Raw genomic sequence first — 14,236 nt, 5'->3', positions numbered from 1 at the left:
TTGTGGGAAAATTAGAAAAAAAGATGGAAACCTTTGGCTGGGGTTTTTTTTCGAGCCTATATAAGGGGGTGAAGAAGGAAAATCAGGGGAGATCAGAGAGTTAACCTTTGTGAAGAAGACATAAAAAAGGAGATCAGATAGTTAACCTTTGTGAAGAAGACATTAAGAGATGCTCTGTAAAAGAGGCCAAATTATCCTGATGTATTTTGCCGGTGTGTTGCAGGCTGTTATCTTGTGTTGACGTCCAAGTGTTGCACATACACTTTTGATTGTTGGAGGCATTGTCCTGAAACGAAAAATTGAATAAAAAAATCTTGAAATGAAATAAGAAAATTCCAGGTAACAGATCATATATTTCTTACCGTGCTGTGCCTGTTTCTGAAATGCGTCTGTACGCCATTTAATTGAGGATAAAAGAAGCCTCCATTAACCTGCAAAGAAAAAAATGAGAACAAATCAATATTAAATGATTGAAATTGAAAATGTGTTGATACTAAAAACAGATCAACATAAAAGAAATTAAAAATAATTGATATATGGATTGACCAAAATTGAAAAAGAATCCCAAAATTTTGTGTTTAGTATTTAAGTTAAATTGTGTTGTCCGTATTTAGTTAAATAGTGAATAAGTATAAAATTGTGAGGATTACTAATACCTAATTGTGTTTGATACGTGAGTGTAGGGTTACCTCCAAGATCAACTAGTGTTTTTTGGTTTTTGTGTGGACAAAAATGAAAATGTCCGATTTGTTCTACTAAGAGAGCTCTTTTAGGCAGAAGAATTTAGAGTAAATTATTGGCCGGAATTGGCAAAAATCTAGTAGAAAAAAGGGTAATCTAAGCATTGACTCACAGATTAATTTGGCGGGTATTAATAGTCCCAAAGTTTAATGTTATGTTAGGTGAAGTGATGAAATGACTATGTCAATAAATTTTTATATGTTTTATATTTGATAATATGTGGTGTTAGATTCTGTTTGTGAGAGAGGAAATTAGGTGTATGTTATAATGAGGTAAGTGTGTGTGGCTTTAGGGGCCCTTTAAAAAAAATCATTTGAAATTTGGACAAAAGGGTCAAGGAAGGGCGGGCGTAGTGGGGGAACGTTAATATCAAGTTCCTGTGTCATGGATGTATGGTGTTTATGTTTTTGTGTTGTTTGTTTGTGATATGATCCAGATTTCAATTTGTGCATTCCCTAGGGTTGATGGTGGCAAGGGTTGAGAATTCCTCCTGACAAACAAATGTTCCCAAACTGAGCTAGCATGGAACCCCACCATAGCGCCGCATTAGGCTTGAATGTAACAAGGAAACGATTGGAATTATATTTACTTAGGCGATTAATCATGCTTGCAAGATGTGAGAAAAAAATGGTGTGATATGCAAATTAATACGGCGTTTACATTAGAACTTTTTACCGGGTTAACCGACTTTATGAGGATTTATTTGGCATATATGTAAAGGAATTGACAATTTGAACCCACTAGGTTAACCAAATCCGGTACAATGTAAACGTACTTTAAGACTATGTACAGGCAGTAACTGTTTTAATCTTTTTATTTTAGGCATCTGATTCAGGTTTGTGTTGTCTGTTTGTTTTCATCAAGACATGCAATTTTTGATTTTGATATATTTATATCGAAGTGTTTACTATTTTTAGTTCCCTTTCTAATCGTTTACCACTGCAGCAGAAGAGAGCTAAGCTAAGGCATTTCAACTTCTTACGGGAACAAAGTACTCAGTAGAGATTTTCATGTTACATATGTTTAATGGACAATTTTTCGAAAAAGCTGAATATTATAATGTTTTTAGCATTTTACATTCATTTGACACGACAGCAGCTATTCGCACCAGCTCCATAAACAGCCATCGCCTGGTAGGCATCCAAATTTTCCGGGATAATAGTGACAATATTCCTCTAAATTCATGTAATTGCATGCATTTTTTGGACACATATACCGGGAGCAGTAAGCGGAGCAGTTTTCTGGTTGATTGAGCGGACAACCAGAACAGTCCGCTGGATCATTATTTGTAACTGAAAGTAAACAATTGACTTGGTGCATTGAGTTTGGTTCCGAAATTAAAACTCACGATCAATACCTTGTTGCGATAATGTTGTCGGCGGCGGCATAATTAAAGTTGAGTGTTTGTATTTAATTTCCGGAGGCCTCAAATATACAGTGGGAGCACTACACACTCTGGCATCACATAAATGTTGATTACGATTAAAACAAATCCACTTCTTGCCATAAAGCTTGCAAATACGCGGTGTTCTCACATTACAACAACCTACAGATTTCGATGATTGATCGTCAGCCTCCTTTTCACGACTATTTACAAGTAAATTTGTGGGCTTGGTGTCATCATTGAGAACCAGTGGCTTTATTAGTTTTTCAGATTCCTTCAGTACTGCACTTATTTCGTTGGTATTAGGCAAGCTATAGTCCCCGGAGTTTTTGGAACTAATGCTTATATCCTGGGCAGGGAGACTTGTTCCAATACTTTTGCTGTTGTCCCTATCGACATACGACGTTCCGTTCAAAATCTGTTTATACTGACTATTAACTTCAAGATACACGGGGGTCCTTAGCACCTCATTAGTCACAACATTTTCTATTTCCAGAATTGTGGTTATATTTTCTGGTTCTTGACACCTCTTACCCCGCCATACTGTCCCGGGGGGACAAATGGCTTGCAGACAGATGCCCTTGTACAATTCGCCGTTTGGACAAATAATTTTGTGGCACTTATTATCTAGCAAGACCGAACCTTCTGGACAGTATATGCGGTCTGCTTCTATTGGAGCACACGAGCACATGTCGTCGATCTGTGTTGCAGCATATCCGTGCGGACACTCGATATTACAAACCGGCTGGTATTGAAAACGGGACAAAAAATTATGAAGGTACAGTATTGATTTATTTAAGTAATTTTGATCCTGGCACATACTGAAATTGAATTTTCGGCACACACACCAATGGCAAGAGCCAACACCGCTGAAATCGCATTTATTTTATGGAGCGCTAACATTCTAGTCCGTGATGTTACAATTCAGAATTCTGACTAATATGTGTCTGTCAATGGGAATCATAAACATACTCTCTCAATTGATAAGCCTCGAATCTTGCATAGGTCTAAGAAACACAAAAAGATCCAAGGTCATGTTCATATGTGATAATAATTTCTAAATATACAATTTATCATATGCAAGTCAAATTTACTACGTGGATCGACGTTCTCCCTTGGCCCAACCAATTCACAATTTGTTGGAGATCATTAACTCAAGAATCAGCCGGTGAATAGCCTGTGCAGCAATATAGCTTGAAACAATTAAAAATTGAATATTATCTATGCCTAAGGTATGTGCGAGTGTCCTCCAGAATAAAGGATACGCAACTGAATATTGATTTTAACAATTTTTTCTGTACATTAAAATATTTTTTGAATTTTAAAAATGTTGTTTTTAATTCTCAATTCTATATGTTTTATTTTTCAATAAAAGATATATAATTAAATAATAAGAAAAATGAAAACAGATTGTATAGCATTGCTTTCATAAAAATCATTTAAAAAATGTACTAAGGGGGTGATTAAATTTTGGCCGATACTGTATGTTCCAAAAGAGCGAATAACATTCTAAATTTCGACTAAGATGAGCCTGAGCGTCAAATCCTGTATAAGTCACATAAACACGAAAAGGTGCGAGGTCAGGTTCATATGTGATAATTTCTAAATACATTGTTTATACACACTCACTGAAAGGTCGAATAAAAGTAACATTTAATTTGAACATTTTTCAAGTCTTTGATCAGTCTCATCAGTTTGCGCCACCAACCCACACTTCGTAAAATATATGAACAATATTTTCGGAATGAATGCCATTTTGCCGAGAATATTCGTTTTCTCCTTGCTAGTTAGCTGCCTGATACTTCATTTAATGGGGCGTGTTTTGATATTACTAGAGGAAATTGTCGCGAGGGTAAGTGGAGGGAATTGATTGATTATGAAATTTACACAAACTAATTGTAAACAATTGAAACCTCTCCAATACGATGTGATTTCCAGCGACATGCAATTAATTGGTCCAGACCAAATCATTTTCAGTTTTAATCTTTCTTTGCATTTCAAGGTTATTATTTGATTGGAGAACAATGTTGCCTAGAAAGTTGCGTACGTGAATGTAGCGGTGTAAATTGCCTAAATTGTTGTGAACCTAAGGGACAGGTCTTTCCCAATTCGAATCAAAACAATGCTCCGTGTTGCACAAATAATTGCCAGATTCCTTCATCTGCATGTTGTCAGAATTCTTGCACAAATAATTGCCAGATTCCTTCATCTGCATGTTGTCAGAATTCTTGCCAGAACCAGGTTCCATGTCAAACAAGTAACTGTTGCGGTAATTCCTGCCCAACAACTTGCAATCCATGCGCAACTACTCAATGCAATAACTGTCTCACGCCTCCAACGAATCCACCGAATCCAATTCAACATCAACTACAGAAACCCCGCCTCCAGTACCAACATTACCACCTCCCGAAATATAAGTGCCCCAAAGGAACGATTTAGGTGGCTACTGTCAACTGCTGTACTGTCCCTATGGAACTGTCATGTCTGGCGATCAATGTATTCAGGTTAAGTGTCCTGAGGGCTCAGTATGGACTGGCAACAAGTGTTCCCTGCCGGAACCCATTAGGCACACTATTAACATAAACAACACGATTACAACCAAATCTGACCACTCACAACCGAATATAAATCTCAGTCATGTCAACAACTTCAATATTAATGCTCCGGTGACAATCAATGAAACTATGTTAAGTGAGTCTGTGGATTACAGAGATGAGACAATTGCTGATACGACTACAACAGCGTCACCTCCACGCTGTTGCACTGTTGTGACTCCACGAACATGTGAACATCGCAATGACCGTTGGTACTGCTATCATACCGGTAAAAGCCAAAGATGTGGAGACTTTTGCACCGCGAGCATAATCTATTTGAAACCTCCCCGAGTGTATTCCAGACCGAATGTTGCAGTTATACCACCCCTACAACCGAGCTGCGGCAGTCCCCTTGGCCTATGTGGTCCCACAACAGGTTTGTCATATATTTAAATACCGAGCCTATACCAGTGTGTCTACGTGTGTATTTTGTTTTACGCAGGTGGATTCGATTGCTCACGGTGTGGACTTGGGATTGGACAAGGATGTTCCAGTTATTGTTACCGTTACAATTGCCCCACAATTGTGGTTTTTACGAAATGTATTGCCTAAATTATCCTGGTTCATTTGGTTGCATGCCCTTCAGCTTACCGAACTTCTCATTGGTTGCCTTGATGATTGGTTTTGCTGAAAATGACATGCTTTTTTGAAGCTATTAATAGCTTCTGGGGATAAATATAAAAAATACGTGCATTTTTTAAATTAAAAACTAAGGGAACTGATGAGGATCAGTGGCGTGAAACTATTTTTTGAATTGCCATAACTGAAAAATAAAAACAACAAACTGGGATTAAGCCTGACTATTTTGCAAAAACAAAATACAAATGGTATCCCAAAGAGATAACCCGCCAAACACTACTGAAGTAAATATTCGTACTTAAACGCTATAACAACCAAAATTAGTGTTAACTTTTTTTTTGTTACAACAATGATTTTACAAAGTAACTATGAATGTAGCACTATTTATACCAGGGTTGATCGCAATATTCACTTTACTTCAAATTAGGTCTTATATTTTGTTACCTTTTGCTGCTTTTGATTACACTTCAATTCTCTCACCAGGTCTCGTAACACTTCGCTGTCAGGCGGAAAACAGTATTTATAGGTTAGGTGAATGCCGACTCAACAGAAATATTAAGAGCCGAGCTATAAGCACTAATCATGTACGGGATGAAGGTTTCGGGCACAAATATCATTGATTTGTTTCTTTTCAATCGTTTTAATTTTGGACTTTTTCATGTACAATGATATTATTCTTAGCCTCGTGGCAGACCGGCACAAACTGATTTGATGCGAAGACAATGATTACAGCGGAGTTAAACGGCGATAATCTCCAAAAATTCTCTCTCCACCTCTTGCTAAATGCCCCTTGCTTATGCCCAAAAGCAACTAAGCGAAAAACCGATGTACAAATTTAAGTTTTTTATAAACGAAACTGCGAGATCACAAAATGAGATACAGTATTTTTCGGTTAATTTAGCCTATGGTTAATTGGTTTCCACGCTTAATTGAACCACGTGATGGGGTAAAAAATATTGCATAGGAAAATAAATGATTGTATTCGAAAATTGTTGAATATATTAATTTAGAACTTCTTGAGATCAGAAACCAAGAACGATTAAAATTTTGCTTTTAGGCATTCCCGTAAAGTAATAAGGCGAGTACCCACTATCATTTATTACTGTTAGCTTTTTATCGATTACTGACTCTTCAATAACCAATAATTTGAGCCAAACTGTCATTCAAAAGTGATAGTGTGTAGACTAGGAGTTTATTGAAAAACTGTTATTCCCAACTTATAGTGTGTACTAAACTTCAAACTATCCAACAATAATCAGGAAGGTCCAAAAATCCATTATGTAATTGGTTTACTCGGGAATCTGAGTAATTTGGCATATATTTGGTGTATGTAATAATCACAGCAATATTCATCAAAATGTGATAATTTTGTACGATTTATTTGATTGGTAACAGTATGCGAGTAAGGTTAACAAATTACACCATGCGTTTCCCTCATAGCTACTCTGCAATACCTTCGTTTAAACTTCCTTTCGTTAAGTTGCTCTTATTGCCCATACCAGTAAGAATTAGTTCAAAAGCTGCCCACTCGTTTAGTTCTTTCGTCGTGTTCGTACAGTGAAGACGTCCGTTGTAGTGATCGGTTAATTTTTTTGCAAAAAAAAAAAAATCAGTAAATTGTGAAAATAATAATATTGTATTAGAAATAATTGAAAAATTTGGAAGACAATAACAAAATGTGTGTTTGAAATCAAAAGAAAAAGTTGAATATAAAACAAAAAAGTGTTTTAAAATTCGATCATATCGCACTGAAAATATTCTGCAATATTCCTTTGTCTGTCTTTTCCAAATATGTTTGTTTATTAGATTGTGTTAGTATGTGTGTAGGTATCTGCTATGCTTTGTTCTGTTCGATCGATGAAATTTGTGTGTGTGTGTTTGACTACAAAAAGCTTTTAATAAATAAATATGGCTCCTTTGCAAAGAAGTTTCTGTGCCTTTCGATTTGCCATCCGTTTGCCGGTTAATGAGTATTAGTTGTTTTTGCCTTTGTGTTTGTTTGTTCATATTCGGTTTACTACAAAAGCTTCTAAAGATACATCCGTGTTTCCTTCTTAAAAGTTTTCTTCAGTTAGTGTGGGTTTCAACCAGAAAAAGTGCTAAATAAAGCACACTTCATTAAATCAACAAATTGTATTTGAAGTGTCGTGTCTTAAATTGGTCTTTCAGATGGGAATGTTTAAAAATATATGTAAAAAAGTGTAAATATGAGATTAAAAACAACTTCGAATATGTAGCGGATATTACCAGATAATCATAGCAAAGGTAAGTGTTTCAAGTTATCCAACTACGTCTCTTTTACCGCCCTCTATCGCATGTCAGTACTATTCACAAATATTGGGTTGGTGGCTTAGCTGTATTGGTTGCTGCGGCGAACTGAGGTGAGTAAATGAACAGACCAAACAATAAACCGGAAATGACCGAAGAAACGGAATATTTTCTGTCTAAAAAGAGACATCAGTCTTTTTTATCTTAGTCCAAAATGCCTGGTATGTCTATGCACTACTACGCGTTTGCTTCATCTTACGGATTAGGGAAGCAATAGAGTTGACATTTCAAAATTTATAAAAAATAAGTGGCAAGTTAATGTGTTCAGTTTAGTGGCAGATTTTCTGCTGAATGCCTGAATAATATAAGTGTTCCCAAATGTTCCAAAGGTTTTTGCTCAACTCTCCTTATATTATATATTGTACAATAATGGCATATCAAGCATTTCTAGTGAAAATTGTTTACCATTTCTTATGTTAATTACGCGAATTTGAGAGAATCGAAAAAATAAAAACTTCACAAAACGTATAACAAAAAAAAAATCATAATTTAAAAACATTAAAATGGTTTATTTCTCCATACTGATTACAAATTTATATGGTTATATAAAATAGTATCTATATTTATATTTTATTTTACACTTATATCATCGGCCGCTTCTTCTTTTGTTAGTTTCAATGGTTCATTAATATTTTTGCTGGCACTCATCTTTTTATTCTGGCGAAATAATTCATATAATTCTTATTGGCTGATTACAAATTGTCTTGTTCTATCAAATCAAAATACATATCAATAAATTGAAAAGAAAATTATTTTATCGCGTTTGTTTGGAAGTAATAACTTGGTTACGGGTGAAACAAACATTTCATGGAATTCCACACAGGATTAATTATTCGCGTTATTAGTTAGTTATTACAAAACAAAATGCACGCATTTTTAATTTTTCAATTTTAAAAAATTGCGGATGCGTCTTTTTTGAACACATGTTTCTATATGAAGGAGTTGCCAGATCAAAACAAAATTTAACATGTGTTCATAACAGAGATGGAAGTTTCCAAAACACTTTTTTTTCTATTTATACCGCGCTTTTTTTGCTAGGCTAAGAACTTTACGAACTGCCCTCGTACGGTGCCATGGTAGTAACATGTCGGATTCTAGACAACGTCATTAAATTGTTTCTTTATTTTAAAATTATTTAAAATATATTTCTTTATTTCAAAATTTGTCTAATCAATGTGTGTTGTTTTATACTAATATTTGTTTTAAATATTCGGCTATGATTCAACGCATTACATTCACGGGTAACTTCCCTTTATTTTGTTCATAGATCAATACACTCCACCGACCCCTTGCAAATACCTTGCCTTGGTACGCATAGTTTTCGAATTCGTAAATAATCTATATTTTTGATAAAGTTGATTGTGTTATCGGAAAGCTTTCCAACAAAAAAATTAATTGTTTTATAAAATCCAGTTCTCCAGTTCCAGTTGCCTAGTAGAAAAACACCAGCTGAGCTATAGACATCAACAATTTTGCTTTCGATGGAGTTACAGGTATGTCACCTCTAGTGTTCTCTTTTGCGATGAGACTCACGAACTTATAGTGCGTTATTGCATTTAGGCATTTCTCCAACTGTTGGCGGTTGCATCTATTTTACATGCAACTGTCACTCCGACTGCAGCTGAAGACAAAAAACTGATTTTGGATGCAAATAACAACACCGTTGTACACAATATCCCCATCAATCCAATCGTCATCCAGACTCAACTAGAAAATTATGACCCACCCACCTTAAAGGAATACCAAGAGTGCCACGAAAATAGTGAAAAATGCAAACAGGTTTGTCAAGGTGTTGAAGATGTTGCTACGTGCCTGCAGAGATGTCCAATTTGTCCGGAATTGATAAAAGGGGAACAACTGGTGCAGGGTGTGAACGATACGCAATTGACACCGCCCAGACCAATTAATACCACGAACGTTATTCGGCTGACTAATCAAATACACAATATAATCGAGAATAAAGGTGGTAATATAACGTACAACAACGATAATGCTGTACATTTGAACCAGAGCGTGACGTTTTCGAGAGTGGGGGGACAATTCGGCTTGGGCTATAATAATACGGATCCGTGCTGCATAGTTTTGCGGCCGACAAGAAATTGCAATCTGAACAAGTTTTCGACTGCCTCCCGTTGTCATCGTAGGCGCCATCGAGTCTGCGGGAAGCAGTGTAAAAGTCGTGTAATGGAAGCCAAAAGGGTAAGAGTGTGCGATCCCAGTCCATATTATGAGGATTCACTTGATTATGACAACGCCGGAAGCTGTCACGAAACGGTTAAATATGTTCCATACCACCCCAAAAGATCATCCCGGCGACCTGACGCCGGCAGGTGCTCCTATATTCCTGTATGGCCGTTTGTGTCCTGTGCCCCTCAACAACACGGTCATCTTTTAAACTGCGACTACTGTCTCCGTCTACCGTATGCCTATATTTTGAAAAACGGTATTCCGTTGCAGTGCAGCTATTGCTTCAGCAATTATGGTGGATGGTCGAATGGAGCCGATTTGTCACAACAATTTTACAATTGGCAGCCGCCCATGTCATCTCCTACAGGTGGCAATCCCACGTTTGAACACAGCTTTGAATTTGATGTTTCCGACGGATGGAAGGAAGACATGACAAAATGTATATTATCGGATGGTACCATTGGTACCGGTAGTGATTGTTATAATGCCGATGACATTGGAGACGAACAGTCCAGCATTGATGGACCCGAAAACCTCGAAGATAATTATTCCGACTATGACTACTTGTCCGGTGGGCCAGTTGTTCGTAGGCGTCGACAAACGTTTTTACGTTCCAAATACAGCCGTAGATATCAAGACTGAAGACATAATAAACCTTCTAAAGGCACTGCCAGCATAGTAATGTAACTGCAGCATATCTGTCAACAATTAAATATTCTTATTATAAACGATGATTTGATTTCAATTTTTCAATGATATAAAAATAATTGAATGACGCACACAAACAAACGTGATCGCAGCACGCATTGAATTAGTGGAAAAATAATAAAGTAAATGAAAATAATTGTAATTGTGTCTTCCTATGTAACACGCAGAAGGAAACAAAGCATACGTCGAGTTCGCTTTAATGTAGATGATGTAGACATAGCTCCCATATTTATTGTAAATGTAGGATTTCATGTAAATGGTGCGCTAAAGATGCTGCGTCTCAGTGTAATGATCGCGAACAATAATTGTATGTTCTGGCAGCCCTTGCGAAACTTTCTCTAAATAAATGTTATCTAACCTCTTCAATGTCCCCAAATGCCGTTTTTAATAACGCAAACATTTAAAAACAAAAAATACAACTTGAAACATTTATTTAAAATCATTTATCTATTAATGTTTGAATGCTTTAAATTGGTTTTTTCTAATTAATCTTATCGTTTTGTGTTATTTTTTTTTTCTTTGTATTTTCTAATAATGAATGTCGTAAGTGCGGTTGCTGATTAACAATTTTATTTTATCGGTTATTTGTTTGTATGTTCTGTTCGTTTCGGGTGCATCAGAATTGTTCGTTGAATGAGGTAAAAAGGTTCTTGCGTATGTAAATGAAGGTACTTTTAGTTATTGTCGTAAATCGTAAATCTTAAGAAGAAGAAGCAGAAGAATACAGTTTGTCTGCTGGTCATGGGTTTGCGTTTGTTGCTTGGGAAGCGGATCGGCTTGGGAAATGCGGCTTGATGCCCAATTCCTTAAGTTCAGTTTCTTCATCTACAGAATCCTCTTCGTCGGAGCCATGAACCGATGGGGCAGGCGTTGTGTGTCCTAAAAAAGTTGGTGATGTCAGAATTATTATATCGGTAGTGCATACACATAAATACTTACTTGACGATGAAGGGCTTGGCGGTTCACTGAAAGGCCTTGAGAAATTCAAATTGCTTCGGGAACTGTATAGCGAGCTTTCATCCACATAGTCAGGATACACGGCTTGCAAGGCTTTTACACGTGATTGCCTGTAATACTGCAGGAGAGTGATGAGCAGTCGGTGAGAAGAAACCACAAAATACGTTTATACTTACAATGCCAAGAGTCCTCCAGTCAAGCAAATCACTCAAGCGCTCCGTGCGATTACGTTGTATAATTCTCTGCCTTCTATTAAGTCTGGAAAAGTCCATCTTCCATGAAGCATCCGAAACCGGAAAGATTTGTCGTAATGCTTGGTATGCCCATAACGGTACACTCAGCAGGAGTATAACCCCATGGTTCGTAGTATGATGGAAATACACCCAAATGACAGCCACGAACAAATTCTTCGTAATCGATTCCAAACAGGGGATTTGTTGAAGTCAAAAACTCCGTATGAAATACCATTTTCACGCAATCGTGCACAGTATTAAAAAGTTGGCAGCGTCTAATAGCCCCAAGCACAGGATCATTCCAATCGTCCACCTTAAAAGAAGTGAGACACCATAAGTGAGGAAGTGAATAGGCTAATGTGTAAGGGACTTACAATATTGTGAGTCGTAACGGGGGGCATAGAATCTCTCTGCAGGGCGTACATACACCTCTTAATTTTCACAAGGTCATCCTTTGTGAGCAACTCGTCTGGGCCAGGTATGTGTCCCTTGAGACACGAATCAAACAGTCGTTTGCCAATGCCTTGTTGCACTCCATTAATGGTGTCTCGCAACTGTTTGACAACTGCATGACCGCGTAGGGAATCAACGTTGAAATAATTTGTCTTGGTGGGGAAAATCAGGAACGCAACAACAGTTGTGTCGGGCTTCTCCTGCTTTAGCATTGCATTCAGACGAGCCAACGATTCGATGAATATATCAGCACCTTTATTTCCGAACTCGTAACGACCAGCAATAAAGAAGTACAAAGTTTTGTCCAAATCGAAATCCATGTGCCTAGAACAAACATAAAGGGGTAACATGACTTCCAAGGATATCCAATGCACACCTACCCATAAAAGTGACCTCGCACAAACTCGTTTATTTTTTCCTTAGCCATGGCATGCAAGTTTTGGAATTCACGAATAGCTGAGAATTTCTTGACATTTAAGCCGTTGGGCGTTATAATGTCGGGTTTACGTTTGAGTAAATGTTCCGCTTCGTATCCTGTGATCTCGGAAACGGTTGTGAAAACATGCGACAAATGGGTGGCAGCGCGTTCCAAACAGTATCGGTGGTATATTTGTCGTTTGCCCGCCTCTTCGTCCACAGCAAATTTGTCTAAGTTATTATAAAAATCGGTGTTACCGGCACACAAATAACGTCCTAGCAAAGTGGCATGCGTAGTGAAGACTGTTGCAATCTCAACGTGCCGAGTTCTCAGGGCGATCAAACCAACACCAGCTTGCCATTCATGGAAATGAGCTACGATGCGGGGCACCTGCAAATCGTCTGCTTGAGAATACTCCGAAGCGCATCTTCGGAACTGGTAAAGTACAGAGAAACCAGAACATTAGGTATATGTTAACACAATGGAACGTATTATATCTACTCACCTCTTCCAAATACTCGGCTATCATGAAACCCAAAATGATGGCATCATTGCTTTCAGCATCAAGGTGCGGTACTCCTGAAAATGGTTTATATGTCGGGATAATTTATTTTTAAGAATATACGCTCCACTATTATCATTACCGATATGACACTTGTCCCACAATTCCGACTTAAACTGGTCCAATTCCAAGCCCCTGAACCAATGTCGAATAGAATCAGCTGAGGGTTACCGTCAACGAGCCAACGGCCGGTGTGTATTTTGTATCCTCGAGAGCGCAAACTATTTACGGCATCCAGTAGGGGGGTTCCTCTTGGAAATTCAATTTCTTCCATTTCGGTTCGGGCACACTGCTCCTTGTAGGGACCCATGAGACACAACTGTTCCCCCATTTCTTCAGTCGACACATAGGCTTTTGATCGTATAACAGTGTAAATGCCTCCAACTTTATTAGCGACTTCCCATGCGATCTTAAAAGTCCAACGGTTTTCCCGGGACGCAATATCGCCTCTATCAAAGTAGTCCTTGAGGTCCGCTCCGGACTCAACGCGCGAATAACGACGATTCATCTGAAACGAAATAAATTACAATTATCATCGTGAATTCTAATGTTCAGAATGGTTTTTCAAAAAAATCGGGGACAAGAACCCAGTTTTTTGACTATATCTCCATCATATTACCACTCAATGGAAAGGTATTTTTATAACCTTTAAAATGATACCCATATTATATTAACTGGATCTGTAAATTTCAGAAAAATCTGATCGTTTTTACTAAACTAGAGTTGTTCCCAGATTGAAATACATATTTCAATTTGCAAAGCAGTCATCCGACAATGGGTAACACGACCTAATCATAATCTTTTTTGCCAAAATAGGTGACGTGTGAGTAGAACAGAAATAGTGTGAGCACTTAATTTTGCATTAGTCGGTAAAAGTCAAAAGTCGATTTTGAACAGTTTTGACAAAATCGAAAGATCGAAAAGTCGATTTTTTACTCAGAGGTAAAAATCGAAAAGTCGAAATGCCGACTTTTGCTCTCGTTTACGTATCCCTATGGGTAACACGACCTAATCAGAATCTTTACTGTCACCCGATAATGTTTGACGTGGGAGAAGAACAGATAAAGTGGGAACATTTCATTGGGAAGAGAC

The 14,236-nt window shown here is 37.4% G+C and overlaps 1 pseudogene; it reads right to left on the bottom strand.

The window, feature by feature from the left end:
• Window positions 1–11,260: 11,260 nt before the first annotated feature.
• LOC133328339 (glycogen [starch] synthase-like) lies at window positions 11,261–13,657 on the bottom strand (annotated as a pseudogene).
• Between the last annotated feature and the right edge of the window lie 579 nt (window positions 13,658–14,236).

The sequence above is a fragment of the Musca vetustissima genome, unplaced genomic scaffold (assembly GCF_032173495.1).
Source record: "Musca vetustissima isolate MV318-11 ecotype Yass unplaced genomic scaffold, APGP_CSIRO_Mvet_v1 utg67769, whole genome shotgun sequence".
NCBI lineage: Eukaryota > Metazoa > Arthropoda > Insecta > Diptera > Muscidae > Musca > Musca vetustissima.
The sequence above is the reverse complement of the archived record's forward strand: the minus strand, read 5'-3'. Positions and strand labels throughout refer to the sequence as shown.